Source organism: Equus asinus, chromosome X (assembly GCF_041296235.1).
Source record: "Equus asinus isolate D_3611 breed Donkey chromosome X, EquAss-T2T_v2, whole genome shotgun sequence".
NCBI classification, from domain to species: Eukaryota; Metazoa; Chordata; class Mammalia; order Perissodactyla; family Equidae; genus Equus; species Equus asinus.
In genome coordinates this window covers 115,649,857-115,676,146 of record NC_091820.1, presented here as the reverse complement: position 1 = coordinate 115,676,146, position 26,290 = coordinate 115,649,857, and positions in this window count along the sequence as shown.

Below are 26,290 nucleotides of genomic sequence, written 5' to 3'. Positions count from 1 at the left end.
GCCAAAAGCATTTTCTGCAATAGATCATCTCTGTGGAGATGATCCTGCACTTTTGTTTCCCATTCTATTGATGTGATGTATTACAATAATTGATTTTTTGGAGGTTAAATAAATTTTGTTTTTCTGGTATAATTCCCAATTGGTTATCATGTGTAATCATTTTTATATATTGCTAGATTTGATTTGATTGCTTGTATGTTATTCAGGGTTTCTGTGTCTATATTCATGGAAAACCTTGTCCTGTGCTTTTCTTTTCTTGTGTGATATCTTTGCCTGATTTTGATATTATGGCAAAAATGAGTTGAGGTGTTCCCTCTTCTTCTATTTTTGGAAGAGTTTGTGAACAATTGGTACTAATTTTTTTCAATGTTTGGTAGAGTTCAAAAGTAAAGCCATCAGGGCCTGCACTTTCATTTGTGGGAAGTTTTTGGATTACTAATTCAATATCTTTATTTGTTATGAATTTATTAAGAATGCTCATTTCTTCTTGAGTCAGTTCCAGTGTTTTTATGTCCTTCTAGGAATTTCTCCATTTTATTTATCTAATCTGTTGGCACACAGTTGCTCACAGAATTACCTTATAATTCTTTTTATGTATGTAAGGTTGGCAGTAATGTTCCCTCTTTCATTATTGACTTTAGCAATTTGAATCTTTTCAAAAAAGAATCTTTCAAAAAAATATTTTTTTCTTGGTAATTATAACTAATGTTTTGACAGTCTTCCAGATCTTTTCAAAGAACCAACTTAGTTTCATTGATTTTCTCTACTGTGTTTCTACTCTGTTTCATTAATTTTATGCTCTAATTCTAATTATTTCTTTCCTTGTCCTTGTTTTGGCTTTAGTTTGCTTTTCTTTTTCCTGTGTCTTAAGGTAGAGATTTGCTTGTTGATTTGAGATCTGTCTTCTTTTTTAATGTAGATGTTTTCAGCTGTAAGTATCTCTCTAAGCACTACTTTAGCTGCATCCTGTGAGTTTTCATACGCTGTCTTCATTTTCATTCATCTCAAAGTATTTTCAAATTTACCTTGTGATTTTACATTTGAGTCACTGGTTATTTAATAATGTATTGCTTAATTTCCACATACTTTTGAATTTTCCAAACATCTTTCTATTATTAATTTCCAATTTCACTCCACTGTGAACAGAGAACATACATAGTATGATTCAATTCCTTTAAATTTATTTACATTTGTATTATGACCTAGCATTTTTTTATCCTGGAGAATGCTCAGTGTGCACTTGAGAAGAAGATACACTCTGCTGTTGTTGTGTGGACAGTTCTATAGAGGTCTGTTAGGTCTTGTTTGTGTATAGTGTTGTTCATGTCCTCTATTTCCATGTTCATCTTCTTTCTAGTTGTTCTATTCAATACTAAAAGTGAGATGTTGAGTTCTCTGAATATTATTCTTAAATTCTCTATTTCCCATCTCAATTCAGTCAGCCTTTGTTTCACACACTTTGGATCTCTGTTGCTAGGTACATATTTGCTTATAATTATTATAACTTCTTGACAGATTAAGCTTTTTACCATTATAAAATGATACCCTTTATTTCTAGTGGCATTTTATGTTTTAAAATATTTTTTATGATATTAATGTAGCCACTACAGTTTTCTTATTATTGCCGTTAGCATGATATATCATTTACTTTTTGCTTTCACCCTATTTGTATCTTTAAATCTACAGTGTCTCCTATAGACAGAATATAGTTGAATCTTGTTATTTTTTATCCAGTCTAACAATCTCTGACTTTTCATTACTTTTTTTTTTTGAGGAAGATTAGCCCTGAGCTAACTGCCACCAATCCTCCTCTTTTTGCTGAGGAAGACTGGCCCTGAGCTAACATCCATGTGCATCTTCCTCTACTTTATATGTGAGACACCTACCACAGCATGGCTTGCCAAGCCGTGCCATGTCCGCACCCAGGATCCGAACTGGCGAACCCTGGGCCACTGAAGCGGAATGTGTGCACTTAACCGCTGCACCACTGGGCTGGCCCCTCATTACATTTTTAATACATTCACATTTAAAGTTATTCATGACATAGTTGGATTTATGTCTGCCATTTTACATTTGGTTTTCTGTATGTCTCATGTCATTTTCATTCCTCTTTTCCTCCTTTACTGCTTTATTTTGCATTAAATAAATATTTTCTAGTATAACATTTTATTTATTTTAATGATTTTTCACTATATTTTTTGTTATCTTCTTAGTGGTTGCTATAAGACATCATATACATTTTAATTTATCAGAATCTACTTTAGAATTATATAAACTTAATTCTAGTGAGATATTCATATGGTACTCCTACATAGCTCTATACACTCTTCCCTTTTTCTGTGTTATTATTGTTATACATATTTCATCTATATATGTTACAAACCCAACAATACATTGTAATAATTATTACTTAAATAAATTTATGTCTATTTAAGAAGGTGAGAAAAGAAAGGAGAGCAAGTATATATTTGCCTTCTTATTTAACATTTATGATTTCTTATCTGTTTCTGTGCATTCCAGTTATCATCTGGTGTCATTTGCTTACTCCAATACAACTTTGCTTTCACTCACCTCTTGGGAGCTGTTATCAGATATATTAAATTTCAATATGTTATAGAATCAATAATCCAATTATATATATGTGGTTTTACACAATTGATTTTTAAATAAGATAAGAGATGAAAGACAAATAAATGTGCATTTATACTATCTTTTATAATTACATTTACCAGTTTTCTTTGTTGTTTCAGGTGGATTCCAATTTCTGTTTGGCTTTACATGCTTTTAGGTGAGGAACTTCTTGGATGTTTCTCAGTTTTGTTTATCTGGGAATGTCTTTATTTTACCTTCATTTTTGAAAGTTAGTTTTATTGGATAAAAGATCGTTGGTTGACAGTGGGGTTTTTTTCCTTTTTGCATTTTGAATATTTAATTCCACTGCCTTATGATCTCCATTGTTTCTGATGAGAAGTCAGCTGTTAATCTTATTGGGGCTCCCTTGTACATGACAAGTCATTTTTCTCATGATGCTTTCAAGACTGTCTATTCATCTTTGGCTTTCAGCATTTTTTCTATGATGTGTCTCAAGGTGGATCTCTTTGAATGTGTTCTACTTGGAGTTTATTCAGCTTCTTGGATTTGTAGACTAAATGTTTTTCAGAAAATTTGGGACACTTTCAACCATTATTTCTTTGAATAGTTTTTCTGCTTCTTTCCTTTTCAACTCTACTTCTGGTACACTCATAACACATATGTTGGCGCAATTAAAAGTGTCCTACATTTCTCTGAAGTTCTGTTGATTTTTCTTCATTCTAGTTTCTTTCTACTCTTTGGATTGCAGAATCTCTATCAATCTATCTATTTTTAAGTTTGCTGATTCTTTCTTCTGCCAGTTCATAATATACTTGGAGATTCTCTAGTAAATTTTTCATTTTGGTTATGGTACTTTCCAACTCCAGAATTTCCTTGTTTTAAAATAATGTCTATCTCTTTAGTGACATTCTCTGCATGAGAAGGCATTGTCTTTATATCTTCTCTTACTTCTTTAAGTATAATATCCTTTAGCTCTTGTAATATTTTTATACTGACTAATTTGAAGTCTTTGTTAAATCAGACATGCGTCACTGTCAAAGACGTTTTCTGTTGCCTGCTTCTTTTTACTGTGTATCAGCCTGTTTCTTTGCATTTTTCAATGGTTTTTCTTGAAAACTGGAAAATTTAGGTAATATAGCAACTCTGAATGCTGATTGCCCTTTCTACTCTCCAAGAATTATTTGTAATTTTGTTTGCTTATTTATTTGCTTTGTGACTTGGCTAGGCTATTTTAGTAGAGTTTGTCAGCTCTGCAATGTGAAGCCATTGGTATTGCTCCTTAGCAGGTACAGCCTTATATATTTATACAGTCACTCTGGAATTACAATGGTTTTAACAGAGTTCTCTTTGTATCTTTCCCTAACTTCTCTGTTAAACTGTTTGCCCCATTTTGTATATCACTCAGTCCTTAGATCACACTAATTCCTGGTTGATTTTTCTATTATTTTTTATAATGCCCTGGGGCATATATTGTTTGACAGCCTGATCCAATTACATTCAGACAGGGTTAGATTTTGAGGCCAACTTTGAGGTTTGTTCTGACCCCAGGAGGGCTCTCCTTACCTGTTTCCTTCCCTGGTTCCCTTTGGTGAACAAGATGTCTAGTATTTTCCTTGTTGCTCTTAATTAAGAGGAGATACTCTTTTTAAGAGTGTCCTTAGGCTTGAACTGTCCACATACTGTTTCAAATAGAGTCAGTTCCTTTGAGGAGAACTCTTTCCATATGGACCACCTCCCTTCCTAGGTAAATTCTCTGTGTCACTAATCTGGGCACTTGGAAAGTGTAGTGGGTTGAATGGTGGTCATCCCCAAAACATATGTCCACCGGAAACCTGTGAGTGTGAACTTATTGTGACAAAGGATCTTTGCAGAGATAATTAGATTAAGGATTTCAAGATGAGATAAACCCAGATTATCGAGGTGGGCCCTAAAGCCAATGACAAGTTAACTTCTAAAAAGGCAAAGGGAGAAGACACACAAGAGAGGACCATATGAAGTCTGAGGCAGAGATTAGAGTTATGCATTCCCAAAACAAACAACTAGAGCCACCAGACGCGGGAAGAGGCAAGTAAGATTTCTCCCATAGAGTCTTCAAAGGGGGTGCAGTCTTGCTGATATATTGATATTGGAATTTTGCCTTCAGGAATTTGAGAGAATAAATTTTTATTATTTTAAGCTACAACATTTTTGATAATTTATTATGGTAGTCCTAGGAAATTAATGCAGATTTTGTTACCAGGAAGTGATGTGCTGCTGTGACAAATAACTAAAACTGTGGAAGTGGCTTTGGAATTGGGTAATGGGCAGCAGCTGGAAGAATTTTGAGGCATGTGATAGTAAAAGCCAAGATTGCCTTGAAGAGACTATTAGAAATATGAACATTAAAGGGAATTCTGGTGAGAGTTCATAAGGAATTGAGAAGCTCTGTAGAGAAAGCTTCTATCATCTTGTAGAATGCATATATAATTATGAACAGAATGCTGGTAGAAATATGAATGCTAAAGGCATTTCTGGTGAAAGCTCAAAGGGAGATGAGGAACATGTTATTTAAAACTGAAGGAATGGCAATCCTTGTTACATAGTGGCAGAAAACTTGACTGAATTGTATTCTGCTGTTGGGTACGAAGCATAATTTGTAAGCAATCAACTTGGATGTTTAGCTAAGGAGATTTTTCAGGTAAAGTGTGGAAGATACAACCTGGTTTCTCTTTGCTGCTCATAGTAAAATGAGAGAGGAAATAAATTGAGGAAGACATTGTTAACTAAAAAGAAACCAGCATTTCATGATTTGGAAGTTTCCGGCCTATCCAGAGAGTAAAGGATGCTAAAATTATGAAATTCACTCTTGGGAAAGACTGCTCTGAGGAGAGGGACAAGGATGCTGCTGGACAAATTTTTGCTGAAGAGATTGGGTTTATGATTCAGAGATCCAATCAACCATCTCAGCAGAAGTCAGAAATAGAAATAAGGTTATCCAGGAAGGATCTGTGGAGAACTCTGTTGTCTAATGTCATAGACCTCCTTGAGACATGTGGGAGACCAACTAGGTTTCTGAGAATCTTTAACCAGTAGAAATACTTCCAGCTTGGACTAAAGGGGAAAAGACAGAACAGAATGAAGAAATGCTGTCAGTCATTTGAGTTTCTACAGACAGGAAATGGACTGATAGAGCTACTCAGCTGCAAATGTGCTACACTTCAAGAAAAAAGAATGATTCTGAGGGCAGAGCCTTGAATACAGAGACAGAGTCTCACTCATACCTGATTTAGATAAATTACATGATTTAAATGATGAGATTTGGAACTTTTTGTGCTGATCATATTTACCTGAGAGTTTAGACTTAGAGTTGATGCTCTAATGGGTTGAGACTTTTTGGATGTTAGGATGAGTTGAATGTATTTTGTACATAGAAGAGAGATGAATTTGGTGCACAATGGGGAGGACTGTAATGGGTTGAATTGTGCACCCCCCCAAAAAAAGATATGTCCAGCCAGAGCCTGTGAATGTAAACTTATTTGGAAAAAGAGTCTTTGAAGATGTAATTATGTTAAAGACTTCAAGAGAAGATCATCCTGCCTTATCAGAGTGGGCCCAAATCCAATGAGAAGTGTCCTTATAAGAAGTAAAGAGGGGAAGACACAGAGAAGGTCATTTGAAAACAAGCAGAGACTGGAGTTATGCATACCCAAACCAAGGAACACCTGGAGGCACCAGAAGCTGGAAGAAACAGGAAAATATTTTCCCCTAGAGCATTCAGAAGGAGCATGGCCCTGCTGATAACTTGATTTCTGACTTTTGGCCTTCAGTACTGTGAAAGAATAAATTTCTGTTGCTTTAGGCCACTGGATGTTCAGTATTTTTTTATGACAAAAACAGGAAAATAGGGTGGAGTTATAGCCTCTGGACTTCTTGCCTTGCCTCTCCTAATTTAGAATTTTGTCCTACCACTGAGCTGGGATGTAGCATTCTCAGCCTGCAGGGCCTGGGTTAGGGCCTCTGCCCTATAGGTAGGATCTGGGTCGAGGAAGGGATCTTCTGTTCTCTTGGCCAGACTCACCAAGAATTTAGCCTCTTAAACTTAGAATTGGAGAGGATAAGAAATGCTAGTGACCTGCTCCTTCCAGTGAGATGAAGTATGCCATGACTTAGAGCTGAGGGGATGGGGAACACTGTGTTCTTGCTCACACACACCATGAGTGGAGCATTCATCAGTCTGATTTGGGGAAGTAGAGTGGGAGAGGATCATAGCTCAAATGGCACAGATTCTTGCTATTCTTACCTAATTTTGGTAGATTTTCTTGAATAAATATTTCTTCATTTGCTCTATAACCTTAGGAAAATTTCCCAAGACTTTAAATGGCTGGGATTTTCTATGGTTTTCATTAGCTGTGCTTATTTCACTGGAGAGAGGATCCACAGAACTCCTCACACTGTCATCTTGGAAGTGGAACTCCCCCATTCATTTTTATTGGGTAATTGATTTTTTACTTAAAATTTTTATTTTGAGATAATTTTAGATTCATATGCAGTTGTAATAAATAATACAGAGAGATTCAGTGTACTCTTTACCCAGTTTCCCCGAATAATAATATCTTGCAAAACTATAGTACAATATCACAACTAGGATATTGACGTTGACAAAGTCAAGACAGAACATTTCCATCACCACAAGGATCCCTCATGTTGCCCTTTCAGAGCCACAAGCACCTCCCTAAGAGCCTAAGGATTTATAGGTAACCAACAAGCAGACCAATATATCCATTATGGGAGTCCCAAAAGGAGAAGAGATGGGATAAAAAGGGGGTAGAAGGCTTTTTTGAAGAAATAATGGCTACAAACTTCCCAAATTTGAGGAAAGGCATGTATATACAAATACAAGAAACTCAATGAACTCCAAGTAGGATAAACCCAAAAAAGACCCACACAGAGACACACTATAATCAAACTGTTGAACTCTTGAAAGCAGCAAGAGAAAAGTGATTCATCATATACAAGGAATCCTCAATAAGATTATCACCAGATTTCTCAGCAGAAACATTGCAGACCATAAGGCAGTGAGATGATATATTTAAAATGCTGAAGGAAAAAACCTGTCAACTGAGAATTCTATGTGTGGCAAAACTGTTCTTAAATACTGTAGGAGAAATTAAGACATTTCCAGATAAACAGAAGCAAAGGGAGAACATTAACACTAGACTTGCCCTACAAGAGATGATAAAGGGAGCCCTACAAATCGAAAAGAACGGCCACTAGATTCAAACCATATGAAATGTAATGTAAAACCATATGAAAATATAAAGTTCTCTGGTAAAAGTAAATACATAGACAAATATAAAATCACCTATTATTGTAATTTTGAAAAAGAAGTAAAATTATCTTTGTTCACAGACAACATAATCTTATAAATAAAAACCCTAAATAATCCACAAAACACTGTTAGAAATAATAAACGGACTCAATCTACACACAAAAATCAACTGTGTTTCTATATACTAAAAATGAATAATCAAAAAAATGAAATTAAGAAGCAATTCCATTTAAAATGGCATCAAAAAGAAAAAAGTACTTAAGAAAAACTTAATCAAGAAAGGAAAAGACTTGTACACTGAAAACTAAAAAATATTGCTGAAACAAATTAAATAAAAAACAAATAAACGAAAAGACATCTCATGTTCATATATTGGAACCCTTCATATTGTTAAGTTGTCAGTACTAACCAAAGAAATCTAGAGATTCAATGGAATCCCTAACAAAATCCCAATGTCATTTTGCAGAAAAATAAAAAATCCATCTTAAAATTCATATAGAATCTCAAACTATTCGAGGTTGCCAAAACAATCTTGAAAAGGAAGAACAAAGCTGCAGGATTCACACTTGCTGATTTCAAAACTTATTACAAAGTTAAAGTAATCAAAACAGTGTGGAACTGGCATAATGACAAACAAAGAAACCAATGGAATAGAATAGAGAGCCCAGAAATAAACCATTATATATACAGTCAAATTATTTTTGACAGGGATACCAACATCATTCAATGGAGAAAAAACAGTCTTTTCCACAAATGGTGTTGGGAAAACTGAATATTCACATGCAAAAGAATGAAGGTGGACCCTTATCTTACACCATGTTCAAAAACTAACTCAAAATGGATCAAAGATCTAAACATAAGAGCTAAAACTATAAAACTCTTAGAAGAAAACAAAGGGCAAAAGCTTCACAACACTGGATTTGGCAATGATTTCTTGGATCTGACTCCAAAAGTACAGGCAACAAAGAAAATTAGGTAAATTGGACTACATCAAAATTTAAAAGTCCTGTGCATCAAAGAACAAAATCAGTTAAGTGAAAAGGCAACTAGAGAATAGGAGAAAATAGTTCTAAATCATATATCTGATAAGGGGTTGATATCCAGAATATATAGAGAACTCCTAAAATTCAATGACCAAAAAAAAAAAAAGACAATGTAAATAGGCAAAGAACTTGAATGGACATTTCTCCAAAGAAGATATACTAATGTCCAGTAAGCACATGAAAAGATACTCAACATCAGTAATCATTAGGGAAATGCAAATAAAACCACAATTAGATAAAATCTCACAGCAATTAGGAAAATTACTATAAATAAAAACAAGACAGAAAATAGGTGTTGACAAGGATGTGGAGAAATTGGAACTCTCATGTACTGTTGGTGAGAGTGTAAAATGGTGCATCTATGATGGAAAACAGCATGGCAGTTCCTCAAAAAATTAACATTAGAATTACCATATCATCCAGTAATCTCACTTGGGATAGATACCCAAAAGAATTGAAAGTAGGATCTTCAAGACATATTTATACAGCCATGTTCATGGATGCATTATTCACAATTGCTAAAAGGTGGAAGCAAACAAAGTTTCCATCAATGGATGAATGAATAAAAAATTGTAATATACACATAATATTATCCAGCCTTTAAAAAGAAGGAAATTCCGACACATGCAACAACATGGATAAACCTTGACATCATGCTAAGTGAAAAAGAGCAACTGGAAAAAGACAAATACTATAGGATTTCACTTATTTGAAGTACCTAGAGTCATCAAATTCATAGAGACAGAAAGCAGAATGATGGTGGACAGGGGTTGGGAGAAGGGAGGAATGGTAATTTTTGCTTAATGGTTACAGAGTTGCAGTTTAGGAAGAAAAAGAGTTCTGGAGGTGGAAAGTGGTGATAGTTATCCAACAATGTGAATGTATTTAATACCACTAAATTTTACACTTAAAAATGGTTAAGATGAAAAATTTTATGTTATGTGTATTTTATCACAATTACAAGTGTATAAAATGAAATAAAATCAGTTAAATATAAAAGAATGGGTTTATTTCTTGACTCAGTTTTATCACCTTGGTCTATATGCCCATCCTTATGCTAGTACCACACGGTCTTAATTACTATAGCTTTGTATAACTTTGAAATCAGAAAGTGTGAGTCCCTCAACACTATTTTTCTTTCTTAAGATTTTCTTTTTTTTTGCTTTTCTAAGCTCCTCGAGTTTTCTCATGAATTTTAGTATCAAAAACCAGGTAGGATTCTGATAGGGATTGTGTAAAATGTATGGATCAATTTGGGAAGTATTGCCATCTTAACGATATTAAGTCTTCCAATTCATGAACATGGGATACATTTCCAGTTACTTTGGTCTTAAATTTCTTTCAACAATGTTTTGTAGTTTTTAGAGTATAAGTTTTGTACTTCTTTTGTTAAATTTATTTAAGCATTTTATTCTTTTTGATGCTATTATACAATGATTTTTTTTCTTAATTTCACTTTCAGATTGTTCCATGCAAGTGTATAGAAATACAATTGGTTTTTGTGTATTGATCTTGTATCCTGCAACCTTGCTTGTTTTATTACTTCTAATATTTTTAAGTGTATTCCTTAGGATTTTCTGTATACAAGACCATATAATTTGAGAATAGAGATAGTTTTTCTCCTTGTTTTCCAATATGGATGCCTTTAATTTAAATTTATTGCTTAATTGCCCAAGCAAGAACATCTAGGACAATGCTGAATGGAATTAATGAGATTAGCTATTCTTGTCTTATTCTTGATCTCAGGGGAAAGTGTTCAGTATTTCACGATTATGTATGAATTTATAGGTGGGTTTTTCATAGATGCCCTTCATCAGGTTGAGGAATATATCTTGTATTCCTAGCTTAACATTTTTATCATGAGGGTATACTTGATTTTTTCAAATGCTTTTTCTGCATATTAAAATGATCATTACTCATTAATTCTTCAAGCACTCTTTTAGCCCTACCCAATTTCTCCTCTATTCTGGGATTCTGAAAACTTGAATGTTAGATCTTTCCTTATAAGACAGACAAGCTCCTGAGGTTATCACCATTTATTTTCATTCTATTTTCTCTTTATTTTTCAGATTGGGTAATTTCTATTATTCTCTTTTCAAATTACTGATTCTTTCCTTTTATGCCTCCATTCTGCAGTTGAGCTTATCAATTCAGTTTTTATTTTTGTATTTTTAATTTATGAAATTTCCATTTGATATTTTTTATATTTTCTGGTTTTTTGCTAAGTTGCTATTTCTTTGCTGAGGCTTCCAATTTTTTTTATTTGTTTCAAGCCAGTTTGTAATTCCTCCTGTAAGCATATTTATGATGGCTGCTTTAAAATCATTGTTAGGTAACTCTGTCTTTTCTGTCATCTCAGTTTGGGCATCTATGGATTGTCTTTTATCATTAAATTTGAGATCTTCCTGATTCCTACCAGGATGAGAGGTTTTTTTAATGAAACCTAGGTATTTTAGGTATTATGTTATTATAATCCATATCTTATTAAAAATTTCTGATTTTGCTGGCTTTATCTGATACCACATGCCAAAGGATAGTGGGGTGCTGCTTAGTTATTGCAAAATGGGGGTAGAAGTCCAAGTCCCCCAGTAGGTCCTCTTTTGACACTGAGGGTGGCTCCTTATAACTGGTGGGTAGGGGTGCGAGTTCTGGCTCCCCACATGGAGTCCACTAATACGGTAGTGGGAGGATGTGTGGCTCATTACCGAACGGTAACAGTGAAAGTCTTGATTATCCTGTAGACTCTCTCTGATATCACCCCAGTGGGGAGAGAGAGGGTTCCTCATTACTTCTGGCAGGGGTGGAAGTCCATGCTCTCCAATGGTATCCAGTGACACCAAGCAGAGGGTAAAGAGAGGGGTGTGCCTCATTACTTCCCAGTTCAGATCAAAGTTCTGCCTCCCTGCTCAGCCTTCTCCCTACTCCACATCTCCCAGCTCTGGGTTTGGGGCACCATATTAGAGCCTGGTGAAGGTACAAGTCTAGGTTCTCCACTAAACCTTTGCTGGTGTGGGTAGGAATTGGTCGATAGGTTTTCTTTGGTGTTTGGCTGGAGTAGAGCAGTTATTGTCTAAAAGTTTTCTATTTTGATTGTCCACCCAATTCCTGGTCCTTTACCTATAAAGAGGAGATTTAGGTGATGGGGTCTCTTTTTTGTTGGCTCTCGTTCATATTTTGGGGTTGTCATCTTCTTCTAAGTCTGGTATATTTGAGGCAAAAAGAAAACCCAGGGAACTCACCATCACCTTGTGCCTTTAGTCCCAAGGTCCCCAGCCAGTCTTCCTTCTTCTCTCAACCTTTAAGAGTCTTCTTATGTTTCTTTTATATATAATATTCATAGGTTTCAGTTGTACTTAGAAGGAGGAATATAGAAAAGTACATCTACTCCATCTTCCCAAAAGTATAAGACTGCTAATCAAAATCTTTTAAATAAAGCTGTTCAACTGGCTACACATTCATTTGACTTACTGTTACTCATCCCATATTTAATCATTTTAATGCATTAACGTATGCATACTTTCATTTAACAAATGATTATTGAACATCTACTATATGCTAAGAACTAATAAATAAGGTCCCATCTTTGCCCTCAAGAAGTGCAGAATCTAGTGAGTGAAGACAAGAGAATATTTGATAAAAATATAATTTCAAACGTGCAATGGCCTTGCAAAGGAGAGACACCTATATGATAGATAAAGGAATCTGTTAACGTCTTGCTGAAATCTAGATATGGTATCCCTTCAGTTTCCCTTACTACAAGCCTACGAGTCTAGTAACCCTTTAAACAAAGGTAATTAAATTAGATTTACAATGTTTATTTTTATTGAATCAAGAGTACTCTATATTTACTAATTTTTTGCTAAATGTTCACAAGCTTATCTGTTTATAAATATAAAAATTGGGAGGTTATTAATGCCAAGATGTCTCTAGTTTGTAATTGGAAGGATTTACATTTCTCACATTTATGAAAAAAAGTGAATCAGAACAACATTTTTGAATCAGAGAAACATTGGTACATCTCTATTCTTCTGATGATTCTCTTATTTTTGTGATTTACCAAAGATTAGTGACAGAGGTTTCATGACTACATCTGGAATTTCTTCCATTTCCCTTACATATAATTCATCTGGCCTGGAAGTTTGAAGCATTGACAGAACATGCTCTCTTACTATTCTTTCCCATGTATTGGCCCTCATCTCACTCCTAACCATATGTATTCAATGGGTTCCAATAGGAAAGCATTTCTCTTTCTTATAAAATTTGGACACATTATATTTCTCCCTGTCATCTGTTAATATTTTGTCTTTAGCAAAGAGCTTCTCTTGTCCTGGTTTTTATTCTTACATTTAATACAGTTGTCTGTATTAAAGCCCTTTTGTCTGTCCTCAGCATTTTTATAGCTCTCAGCATATTTTGTGTTTAATCTTTCAAACCATATTCTTAAAGAATATTTTGTATTTGTACTTGATTGTATGTATTTTCTTCTATATTTGAACATGTCTCTGAAGAAAAATATGAACTCATGAGAGATTTCCCAGTGCCACAGTTTTCTTTAGATGCCTGTGATGAGAAAACAGCTATTTTGAGTTGCTGCCTAGGCATTTTACAGTGTAACAACCCTGCTCACACCCAGAGTCTGGATATTGAGATAAGGATCCTAAGTTAGGATTCCCATCCCAAGTTCCAATTTTGCTTTTCCTGGGGCACCTTTTTAAATAACCACTTAGAGTTGAGCCTGCAAGAAGTTAGTCACCTCAGCCCCAACCACCTTATAAGTAATAGGTGTTTGCTACTCTACTCTCTATCTCCTGCTCACTCATGACCTGGGACAGAGGACTGCCTTTCCCTCTTCTCGTTGCACCCCCTCCCTATTTTTGGGATTTCTAAGTAATAAATCTTGTGACTTGACTTCCTTTGTGTGAGTGAACTGAAACTGTGACTACAATCAAAACAACCCTGGGGTTTTCACCTTCTCTAAGTGGGAGCTATTCAGCCGGTCATAATCTGCATATTCTTAATTTAATACACCAGGTATGGGTCCCCCAGGGGTGCATTGAACAGCAATGCCTCTTCTGTTCAAAATGTTTTTTTAAAATATCTCATCCTTCTTGTGTACTTTTCTATCTTAGAGTCTCTGTCTTCAAATCTGGCCTGTGGAAATATTTTTTTTTTTTGAGGAAGATTAGTCCTGAGCTAACTGCTGCCAATCCTCCACTTTTTGCTGAGGAAGACTGGCCCTGAGCTAACATCTGTGCCCATCTTCCCCTACTTTATATGTGGGACGTCTACTACAGCATGGCTTGCCAAGCACTGCCATGTCCACACCCAGGATGCGAACCCCAGGCTGCCAAAGCAGAACGTGCACACTTAACCTCTGGGCCACCGGGCCAGCCCCTGGAAATATTATTTTTAAAGTCAAGAATACCTTTGAATATTCAAACCTTCCTTCCCTTGACTTTCTTCCCTCTTTCAGTGCTTTTTTGGGTCAGTATGTGCCAGTAAAGTACACAAGCACTTTTTCCTAGATCAATGCTGCCAAATGCCTACTCAAATAAATGAATACTTTCCTCTCAACTCATCTCTTTGGAGGGACAAAAAGTTCATATGGTAACCTGTGGATGTATGGATGTGTGCATATAATCTCTGCTGCCCCATTTATATGAATATAAAATATTTAAAACAGGTATTTCTGTTATCATGCCAACATGTCTTTACATCAAGAAATGATATTTTCAACTAATGTTTTTATGCTGACATTAACCCACACTTAGCTAAAAATGGGTCATGTGAGGTTAGAGCAAAAAGGATCACAGAGCAATCATTAAAGAATTTCATATTCTCCCAATATACTTTTACTATAAGATATTACGAAAAAACCACAATACAATGCATCACACACACACACACACACACACACACACATCCACGCACACACACACCTATGTCTCCAGAAAAAAATTCCACATAATGGCCTAGTGTTGTATACCTCAAACTTTTTCACTCTGAAATCCTACTTTATACAAAATAACACAACTCTGATACCATAAGACATATAAGAAAATTTAAATCTGGGGTAGCTATTTTTAATAAGTATATATAACTATGATTATTACAATAGCCATTAAAGATTTAGGATGCATGTAAAAAGCACACATAATACCCACAATATTTTCTTTGTTTTTGCTTGTGAAAGGAAGACTGGTTTTCCCTAGTAGTGTTTTTTCCAACTATTTTGAGGTATGATTGACAAATAAAAATTGTATATATTTAGGTGTTCAACATGATTTTTAATGTGTACAACATAATGATTTAATATACGTAAGAGTGATTTATGTACCACCACTATAGTATTAGAGTATTCTGAATTTGACTATATATTTACATTTACCAGTGAGTTTTGCACTTTTATATGTTTTCACATTGTTTAGTGTCCTTTCCTTTCAATTTGAAGAACTCCCTTTAGCATTTCTTGTAAAGCAGAGATAGTGGTGAAAACTTCCAGCTTTTTGGGAATGTCTTTCTCTCTTCATTTCTAAAGGACATCTTTGTCAAATAGAGTATTCTTGACTGGCAGTTTTTTCTTTGAGCACTTTGAATATATCATCCCATTCTCTCCTGGCCTGCAAGGTTTCTGCTGAGAAATCTGTGGATAGCCTTACGGGGGTTCCCTTGTATGTGATGAGTCCCTTTTCTCTTGCTGCTTTCAAAATTCTCTCTTTGTCTTTACTTTTGACAATTTGATTATAATTTGTCTAAGGGTAATCTTCTTTGGGTTGACCTTGCTTGTGGTAATTTGAGCTTCATGTATCTGGAGTTCCATATTCCTCCTAAAATTTGGGAGGTTTTCAGCCATTATTTCTTTAAACAAACTTTCTGTCCCTTTCTCTCTTCTCGTTCTGGGATTTCCATAGTGTATATATTCATTCTCTTGATGGTGTACCATAGGTCCTTGTGCTTTCTTCACTCTTTTTTAATTCATTTTTTCTTTTTGTCTCTTTAACTATCTAATTTCAAATGACCTGTATTTGAGTTTTCTGACTATTTTTTTCTGCATGATTGAGTCTGCTTTTGAAGCTCTCTATTGAACTTTTCCGTTCAGTCATTGTATTTTTCAGCTCTAGAATTTATATTTTTTTTAATGGTCTCTATTTCTTTATTAAACTCCTCATTTTGTTCATGCATTGTTTTCCTGACTTTGTTTAGTTGTCTATCTGTGTTCTCTTGCACATCTCCTTGAGATTCTTTAAGAAGATTATTTTGAATTCCTTGTCAAGCTATTAATAGATCTCCATTTCTTTGGGGTCAGTTACTAGAGCTGTATTAGTTTCTTTAGGTAGTGTCACATGTATCTGATTCTTTGTGATCCATGTAGCCTTGCATTGGTATGTATGCATTTTTTAAGGAGCAAACACTTCTTCCAGTCTTTACAGACTGGCTTTTGGCAAGTAAAGACCTTCTCCTGTCAAGTCCCCAGGCTAATGATATTATCTCTGCAATCACAGTCTAGTGGGGTTGGAGCTAGGTCAAATGGCTGTTTCTGGGTCTGCAGTGGGGTCTGTGGTTGACAGGCCTGTTACTAGGGACTTGGTCAGGTGTGGATTTTGTTAGGTCCCTTGGTGGATGGGATTTCCTTTAGGACCTTGGTCTTTAGGACTGGCACTAGGACAAGGGTCCACTTCAGGGTCTGTAGATGGTGGGCCTTTTACCAGGTACATGGATGAGTGTCGCTTCCTCTAGATCCCTGGGAGGGTTTTTGACAGGTCACTATGTAGGTCCCCAGGTGGGCAGGATTGATCTCAGACTGCAGCTGAGAGGGGCTGGAACAGAGTCAGTCTGTAATATTTTTTTATTGTATAAATTTAAAAGTAAAGATCCCTACTCAGTTCATCTAATCTTTGGTGTCAATGCTTCCTGAACTTTTCTTAATTTTAGGTAGTCATGTTGACCACAAAAACCAACACAGGACCAGATCAAAAACAGCCTATCCAGTGTAAAGGAAACCATTGTAGTTGCTGAAATAACAAATGGCCTTACTTGAACGTCCCTCTATTTCCAAATAGTGTCAATTCATTATTATTACCATCATCCTAAAATTGATGTTTGCAATATAGGCAGATTGTTGAGCCCTCAGTCTGTTGCAGAACATTATATTTTATTAGGCTCATTCAAAAAATAGGAAATTTTACCATGCTGCTCATTAGAAGCATAAAGATAACATCTTGAATTTCAAATTCCAAGCATATTACTAAAGACATATTATTTGGTGACAGAGGAGTCATGATGTAGATTATTTGAAGAATTATATTTTACATGATTAACAATAAAAGTGAAAACCATGAACTCATTTAAATTAGTTATTTTTTTTAAAGTTTGCTGACATTGTCTAGAAGCTATTCCCTCCGCACATCCTCCCCACAAAATGAAGTATACAGCAATACATGGTTATTTTTATTCTATGATGTAAAGCTTTTGAAACTACATGGAATATTAACCTTCACAATTGACTTCAACTTTTTTCCTGCTTTGACATCTATTGTTAATACAAGAGTACATTTATATAATATAAACTTTTAGCTAGAAGCTAAATTTGGTTTTTGGCCAGATATCGATGAGATGTAGATGCCCCTCTGGGCTAAAGTAGAGCAGATGAGATGATATCTTAATGGAATGGAGTGAGAAGAGGTTGAAGACACCAAGGGTGAGAAGAATAAAATAATGCTTCAAATTTAACCTGAATTTTTATTTTGCTTCAAATCCTTTCTGTTCTAAGTGGAGTAGATAATTGGAGTGGAGGCAGATGATGAGAAAACTCCCTGTGCTATAACCTACAGTTATAGTTTTAGCTCTATAACTCAACTTTTACACAGCATGTTATCTGGAGTTTGATAGTTTATACAATTTTAATGATTCTTACTTTGTAAAATAAGAACAAAATAATAATAGAAGGCTTTCTAATGAGTCTAAAAGGGTAAATTTAAGTTAAAATGTCATAGCCACATCCAAGACTAAAACATGCAATTAGCCATTTTGATGACCTAGTAATTTTTTTTACAAAGTAGCACCTTTAAAAACACCATATCATCTTTCATCTCCCCAATCTTGAGTTAAAATGATAATGGAGCACCCCAGGTGCTGTTGAAATTTGCAATTATATAACGTGCTTGGAGTCACATATTCTACCACTAGTGAGAGGCTGCCACCATACAACTGTAAAGTGGCAAGATCTAAGGTGGTTTTCCAATTTTATTTAGTTAAAAAACCCCTGTCATCTGAGTAATTTTTTTCTGGAAATACACTTACTGCTTATGCCTAGGTTTCTCTTCTGTCTTTAATTCTAACATACTCTATGTTATTTTTTGAGGGAATCATTCAAATCCTACCATTCTCATCATCCTCCTTTTTCTACATTTTTCAAAATATTTTAAATTGTGTATAAATATATCTTCCCTCAAAATGAGGACTCATTGAAGGTAGGGAATATGTCTTGTTTAGCTTTTAAATCTCATTACCTAGCGCTGTGCTGGATGCATAATGAATAAATAACTTCACTTTAGCTCTGATTGCCACAATTTCCTATTTATTATTTCTTCTCTTCTCTCTTTCTTCCAATTTCCATTAGTAAAAACTCTAAGAGATGTATCACAGGAAGTCTCCTCAGAATTCACATCTTAAGAAAACATACTGTTTAGATTTCTAACATCAGGCCTTAAAATTCTGCTGTGAAAATAGAAGAGAAACTAGACAAGAAATTTGAAGAAAAATCTGCTGTGAAATGCAAATATGGATCATGAAACTGGGTCAATATAATTTAGTAAGATGGCAAAATGAACTCCCCAAATGTAATCATATTTGAAAAGCAGTTTGTGGTAGAGTGAGTTTTATAGTAAAATGGCAGAAAGAAAGAAAAGGGATAAAGGCTCTGTCAGGTAACTTTTGCTTAGCGTCATCACAGAAGGCCTAAGATTTAGTGTGAACAAGGAAAAGAACAGGGAAATGAAAGAAGAAAAAGTAATAAATAAAGTGACTTACAGAAACATTACTATATAATGTTTTAAGAACTCTCAAAGGTAAGTTGAAAAGAACTAATTGCCAATATTTATTTGATTAAAATATCACAAAGTATGTTTAATCTTTAACACATCAGAAATAGATAATGAAATTTTCAAAGATTAGAGAGAATATATAATTTGTTCAAAATAGAGTCCTGAGCATATATCTACTGCTGGTTCTCCTTAAAAATCCAACTGAAATTACTGAAAAGTACTTAGAGAGTATAACCATGGGAGAAAAGAAAATATAAACACAACCAGCAAACTAGAAATTTTGAGAAATTTTATTTCTGATTAACAGAAATAAAAGAATAAGTAAAGCTACAGCCTAAAATAAGTGTGGTCTATTGCACAGTTGGGAATAGCTCTTTCCTAAGAAAGCCTCAGATAGACTCAAAGTTCAAAGTCAACAAATACAAAGAGCAGTAAAGAATCTGCAGGTACCAGGGCTGGCCCAGTGACGTAGTAGTTAAGTTTGTGGGCCCTGCTTCAACAGCCTGGGGTTTCTTGATGTTGGATCCCAGGCAGGGTCCTACACCACTCATCAGCAGCCACGCTGTGGTGGCAACCCACATACAAAATAGAGGAAGACTGGCACGGATGTTAGCTCATGGACGATCTTCCTCAAGCAAAAAGAGGAAGATTGGCAACAGATATTAGCTCAGGGCCAATCTTCCTCACCAAAAAAAAAAAAAAAAAAAAACGGAATCTGGAGCTGTCAGGATAATTAATCAATGGAGTGCCACCCCTCCCCTGCATATAATGTGCTGTAGGGCACAGTGATATTTGTCCTCAGGATAAACTCATGAATATCTGTTTTTCTGGGTACTAGTCATTTTTCTTAAACATTTTTATTTAAGAAATACACGTACATAGTTTTAAGAGCCAAAAGTATTAGAAGTCTCATAATGAAAAAATGGGATCCCATAGCACTTCCTACACTAAAGAGTCAACTACTCTCAACTGTTTTAACTGCTTTATTTTATTATTGTTATTTTTTAATTTTTTTTTCATTTTAGACTCTTTATACTGACTTCTGACTTCAGAATATTAATATTTAGTGCTAATTCAGCAACATGTACTTCTAATACTTCATCTTTCCAATATGGATATATCATCACTTATTTGTTAAGTCAATATTTACTTCTTAAATTATTTTGACTACATAAATATTACTCAAGCTGAATCAATCAGTGTAGTATAATTTAATTTTCTTTCTTGTACAGCTATATATTTTTCCTAGAGTTAATAATTGCTTCAAATTTATTTGCTCAGTTTTCTTTGTAGCTATCACTAACTTGTCTCCAAAATATCTGACAGAACGCTATAGCTCTTCTCAATGTGGTCACATGCTGGAGGTAATTTGTAGGTTACATTTTTTCATGGAGACATTACTCTGTAATACCTCCATTCTTTTACTCCAATCAGAATTGATTCTCTTTAGTGCCACTGTATAGCTGTGATATTGGGAGCTCTATTCACCATCATCCTAAGAAATCCCTTTACTTCTTTCTGTGTTGGATAACCCATTCCCAAGATAGAAAGATTTCCTTTTTCTTGGTTTACTGCTCCCTGAAATTGTCTCTGCTCCCCTTCTTCTTAAATTCTTATTTTTATGTTATAGTTTATTTTCTTGTCTGAATTTTTAAGATGGAAGTTATCTTCAAAAATCTAATGTTTGTTCAGTCATATTTAAGGAAAAAAAACAAGCATGAAAACTTGATTGCAAACGCATTATGGGAGGGTTGGCTTTGTAACTGGTTGATCTCCCAGGGAGTGATTGAGTGGGGACCTAGCAACGTCATATGGTTACTTTGAAGTGTTAGTATTTGACAGTTTTTTGAGGGCTTCAGATTCCTCAAAGGTATAGTCTAACCAGCTAGTTTGATAGGGGTGAGTTAGACCCACTGGACCTTCAGTGTTTTGGGAATAAGTAGGGGGATGAGGGGTATTAGAATTAACTAACATAGGGTTTCATATGATCTCTCTTTTAAGTAAGGTACCTCATTCCTGTCCTCTGCTGTGCCTGGTGTCTTCCAGGACAAAGTTTCATTTGTCCAATTTTACCACATAGTAAAATTCTCATTTTGTACAAGAAGTGGTGGTGTGATACACTCATCCTTAAGTGCCGGTTCAGAAAGGGGATCAGGAGTCTAAGCATTCCTCATACAGATTTTAAATATTTCTTTTTTTAGCCCCATTTTCCTCCTGCCTTCAGAGTTACCTGATGCCTCCAATTCTTGGATTTTTCTCGGCTTTCACAGTGGAAATTGGCTTGTGTACTGTGGTGTCCCCCCAACACTTCCACTTTTGCAGGCACTTAGGGAAAATAGAAACCTAAGTTAATTACCACTTGTCAACCCACTTTCCATCTTCCAAAACCACATTCGCATATTTGTCTGCTTTCATCATCTCCTCTTTTATCCTTGTGGCTTTATAACTTTTAAAAATTTCTTCGCTATCATTTTAGCTAGATCTCAGGAGGGGAGAAAGACAAAGACATACTCACTTACTTATATTTACAAAGAAATCTCAGAACTACATTTTAAGTAAGTAAAGGGCTACTAATGTGAGTAATTAACCTAACAGAGAAGCAGAAAGGAGCCTGAACATAACTCTGAAAAGAAGAACAAGCAGTAAAAGGAATACCTGATTCTAACATTTTCTCTCAGGATAAAGCCCTGTTTAAGAAAGTGTGAAATTGGAGTTCTGACTCTGTCTCTCAGAATGGATAATGGGCCTGATGAAGCAGGGAACTTCTCTAGGAAAGAAAAGGAAATATCTATACTCAGACAACCACCTATGGATACAGTCCATGCAACCAAATGTCCAAGCCATCTCCCTCAATTACCTAAGACAGACGTCTGAATCAAAACCTGTGTTCTTCAACAGTTGAACCAGGGTTTTGCATTTAGGTAGGCTGGAAGCTCTATTTAGAGTTCAAATACAAGGTACAAAGAAAAATCAAAAATCACCTGATTTTAAAAAGTAACCCTCAGGTAATAAAATTAATTGGGAAAACAGAATAAAAAATGTTAAAGAAGAACAACCAATATAATTAGAGTAATTTTATAAAAAACAATATGCGTCAAAAAGAACAAACTTCACTGTTGAAGAAATAAACTTCTTGGGGGCCGGCCTGGTGGTGCAGCAGTTAAGTTCGCACGTTCTGCTTCTCAGTGGCCTGGGGTTTGCCAGTTCGGATCCCGGGTGCAGACATGGCACCACTTGGCACGCCATGTTGTGGTAGGCATCCCACATATAAAGTAGAGGAAGATGGGCATGGATGTTAGCTCAGGGCCAGGCTTCCTCAGCAAAGAGAGGAGGATTGGCAGTAGTTAGCTCAGGGCTAATCTTCCTCAAAAAAAAAAAAAAAAGAAAGAAAGTTCTTGAAAGAGATAAGCTTAAATAATTAATGAATAAAATGAATGAATGAACATGAAAACATATCAATAACTTTGGGATGACACTAAAGCAGTACTTAGGCAAAAATTTGTAGGACTAAGTCCCTATACTGAAAAAGAAGAAAAGTCTCAAATCAATTAATTCAGCCTCCGCTATAAGAAACAAGAAAAAAATAAAAGCAATTTAAAGTAAACAGAAGAAAGGAAATAAAGAAAAGAGCAGAAAATAATGAAAGAGAAAACAGAAAAAAAATAGAGAAAGCCAAATCTTTGTTTAAGATAAACAAAATTGAGTGCTGGCCCGGTGATGCAGCGGTTAAGTTAGCACGTTCCACTTCTCGCCAGCCCGGGGTTCGCCAGTTCGGATCTGGGGTGCAGACATGGCACTGCCTGGCAAAAGCTATGCTGTGGTAGGCGTCCCACGTATGACATAGAGGAAGATGGGCACAGATCTTAGCTCAGGGCCAGTCTTCCTCAGCAAAAAGAGGAGGATTGGCAGTAGTTAGCTCAGGGCTAATCTTCCTCAAAAAAAACAAGATAAAATCGACAAAGCTACCTTGATCAGAAGGGAAAAAAAGAGAGAGGACAGAAACTTTCAATATAAGAAATGAGAAAAGTAACATTAATAAAAATTCTAGAGGCATTAAAAGGATAGTAAGGTCATTTTATAAACAACTTTGTGCCAGAAATTTTCAAAATTTAGTTTAAAGAGACAAATTCCATGAAAGATGGAAACCACCAAGGATCACTCAAGAACAAACAGATAACCTGAATAGTCTAGTCTATTTTTTAAACTGACTTTATAGCTAAAAATCTTCCCACGAAGAAAACACTAGGCCCAGATGGGTACACTGATGAAGTCTACCAAACATTTAAGGAAGAGATAATACTAATTTAAAAAAAATTCTCCCAGTAATTTGAAAAGTAGGAAATACTTCCAGAATCATTCTATGTAGCTAACTTTACCTTCATATTCAAGCCAGACAAAGACATTACAAGAAGAGAAAACTACTATTTTAAACAAAATTTTAGCAAATTGAATTCAACAATATATAAAAAGGATGATACATTATAACCAAATGGCGCTTATCTTAGGTTGATTTAACACTCAAGAATCAATTAGTGTAATGCATCATATTATAAAATTATACAAGAAAAGCCATATGATCATTTCAATAGAGGCAGTAAAAGGTCTTGGCAAAATTCAATATCCATTATAAATTCTCAGAAAACTAGGAGTGGAAGGAACTCCTTCATCTTGATGGAAGACACCTATGAAAACTTTCTTTTGTTTTGGTAGTGCACTCAAGTCAATTCTAGCTCCAATGCTATTCATACGGTTTCACAGTCAATTTTTCAGGAAGTGGGTGGCCAGGTCCTTCTTCCTAGTCTTAGTCTGAAAGGTCTGCTTAAACCTGTCCACCATAGGTGATCCTGCTGGTATGTGCAATACCAGTGGCCTAACTTTCAGCATCACAGCAACACACAGCTGCCAGAGTATGACAACCGACAGATGGATGGTGTGGTTCCCTGTGGAGGAAACGAACCCAGGTCACGGCAGTGCACAGCTTAACCACTAGACCACCAGCCACCATAGCTGGTATAAAAACTTTACATTTAGTATTATGCTTAAATGTAAATGATGGAATGCTTTCATTCCAATATCAACATCAAGACATAGATGTCTACCCTCACCACTTCTCAAAATTTCACTGGATGTTCTAGTCAAGGCAATTAGGCAAAAAAAAAAAAAATTGAAGGCATTCAGTTTGGAAAGAAAGAAATAAATCTGTCTTTATTTGCAGTCAACATGATCATGCATGTAGAAATTTTTATAGAATCTGCAAAAGGCTACTAGAACTAATAAACTAGTTTACCAGTGGGGCTAGATACAATATCAATATACAGAAATAAATTGCATTTCTATATATTAGCAATAGACATTAGAATATTGACATTTTTTAAAGTACCACTTACTAATAGCACCAAAAAAATAATAAATACTTAGCAATACCTCTAAAAAAATTGTTCAGGACATCTAAAGTTGAAAACTACATAACATTAATGAGAGAAATTAAAGAATATTTAGATAAATAGAGAGATATATGTTGGTCATGGGTCAGAGGTTCAATATTTTTCTTTTTTGGGGGGAAGATTAGCCCTGAGCTAACATCTGCCACTAATCCTCCTCTTTTTGCTGAGGAAGACTGGCCCTGAGCTAACATCTGTGCCTATCTTCCTCTACTTTTTTTTTTATATGTGGGACTCCTGCCACAGCATGGCTTGAAAAGTGTGCATAGGTCTGCACCTGGGATCCGAACTGGCGAACCTCGGGCTGCCAAAGTGGAACATGTGAACATAACCGCTGTGCCACTGGGCTGGCCCCTCAATATTGTTTTAATGTTAATTCTCCACAAATTGATCTATAAGTTCAACACACTCCCTATCAAAATACTAGTAGGCATCATTTGTAGAAATTGACAAGCAGATTCTAAACATTTATATGGAAATGTAATAACGTAGAATAGCCAAAACAACTTTGAAAAAGAACAAAATTGGAGAGCTCACACTTACTAATTTAAAACTTATTATAAAGTCTACTGTAATTAAAGTGTTGTGGTATTGCCATCATGATAGACAAATAGAAAAATGTGACAGAATATAGTCCAGAAATGTATCCATACATATATGGACTAATAATTTTTGACAATGGTGCAAAACAAATTCACTGAAGAAAGGAAAGTCTTTTCAACAAATTGTGTTGGAAGAATTGTATCTCGACATGCGAAAAAACAAATTTTGATTCATGCCTTATACCACATATAATAATTATTTGAAAATGGATCATAGACCTGATGTAAAACCACAAAATATAATTTCTAGAGTAAAACATTAAATAAAATCTTTTTGTTCTTGGGTTAGATTTCTTGATCTGAGCCCCAAAACATAATCCATAAAAGAAAAAATGATAAATTGGACTTCAGGAAAATTTAAAACTTATGTTCTTTGAGAGATAATATTAAGAGAATATAATGACAAGCCACAGACAGGGAGAAAATATTTGCAAAGCATATATCTGGTAAAAGACTTGTGTGCAGAATACATAAAGAACTCTCAAAGCTCAATATAAGAAAACAAACAGCCTAATTAATTAAATTGATAAAATATTTGAACAGATACTTTGCCAAAGAAGATATCTGTATGGTACATAGGCACATGAAAATATGCTAAACATCATTAGCCATCAGGTAAAAGCAAAATAAACCACGGTAAGTAACTACATACCTATTAGAATGACTAAATAAAAAAGACTAACCATAGCAAGTGTTGGAGAGGATATGGAGCACTCGAACTTTCACACACTGCTGGTGGGAATATAAAATATCACAGCAACTTTGGAAAATAGTTTGGCAGTTTTTTAAAAAGTTAAAACATATGCTTACCACATAATCCACCCATTCTACTCCTAGGTATTTACCCAAAAGAAATTAGAGTATATGTCCACACAAAGAGTTGTACATGAATGATACTAGCAGCTTTATTTCGAATAGTCTCAAACCTGAAAACAAGCCAAATATCAAAAAGAAAAAAGATAAATTGCCGTCTATCTGTTCAAAGGAATACTACTCTGAAATTTAGAAAAACGAGCTATTGATGTATGCATCATGGCATGAGGGAACTTTTGTGGATGATGAATATTTTATGTGGATATATCTCTTGATTGTTATGATGGTTTCTTAAGTGTATACATATGCCAAAACTTCTTAAATTATCTACTTTGAAAATGTGCAATTTCTTTTATGCCAAAAGCTTCAGGCACATGTCACTTCTTTCCAAATTAGCAAGAAAAAGAGTCTGCTTCTCATAAAGTTCAAACATACATCTCAGAATTAG